Source organism: Alligator sinensis, unplaced genomic scaffold (assembly GCF_000455745.1).
Source record: "Alligator sinensis unplaced genomic scaffold, ASM45574v1 scaffold3525_1, whole genome shotgun sequence".
Classification (NCBI taxonomy): domain Eukaryota; kingdom Metazoa; phylum Chordata; order Crocodylia; family Alligatoridae; genus Alligator; species Alligator sinensis.
In genome coordinates this window covers 1-742 of record NW_005844673.1, presented here as the reverse complement: position 1 = coordinate 742, position 742 = coordinate 1, and the positions used below count along the sequence as shown (strand labels likewise).

The 742-nt window shown below is 49.3% G+C and overlaps 1 non-coding gene across 1 annotated transcript; it reads right to left on the bottom strand.

The window, feature by feature from the left end:
* Window positions 1-587: 587 nt before the first annotated feature.
* On the bottom strand, window positions 588-667 carry TRNAS-GCU. Its single transcript has one exon. It is a non-coding gene; the product is annotated as a tRNA-Ser (tRNA).
* Window positions 668-742: the final 75 nt, after the last annotated feature.

Sequence of the window (742 nt, the reverse complement as noted above, 5' to 3'; positions counted from 1 at the left end):
TGTAGGTGGGATAAAGAGGACAAAGTCCACCATAGATTGCTGGTGCTGAAGGCTGCTGCAGGTGATGCTTCAGTAGCCCAAGGTTGGTACTGGATCATTACTGGGCCAGAAATTAAAACCACTTCAGATATGTGGCTCCTGGTCCTCCCTGTGCTCTGAATCCTGGTGCTTGTAGCCCAAAAGGGATTTGGAGAAGATGCAAGCCCTGCTCAAGGTGGAGTAGGCAAGGGAGAAGACTGAGTAGTTTTCACAGCAGGTGGAGAAGAAGGTGGTGTGGGTCTGCTCAAGATCAGGCGTGCTGCAACTACTCCTGGAGAGCAGCATTCCCTTTACGCTGTGCAGCATGCATGGATGTGCAGGCGTGCTCATGGTCTGCTGCCAGGTGTGTCTGCAACATCGCACACACCACACAGCTTAGAGGGAGCACGACTGGAAAGTAGTGCTTGTGTTGGATGTTGGTCACAGTTGAGTTGGGGCTTATCTTTGCTCTTGGCAGAATTAAGAATGAAGATTTGGGGAACAAGTGGAGAAATCCTGGGGATATCGTATTACAAGGAATAAAGAAAGCTGCCAAAGAGTGTTATGATCGACAAGGATGGGACTCGAACCCATGCATGCAGAAGAAAGGATTAGCAGTCCATCGCCTTAACCACTCGGCCACCTTGTCACAAGAGTAAGTTACATAGCACTGATTTTCCAAGGGTACAGAGCGTCCCAGTTCCAGGTAACTGTCTTTCACATA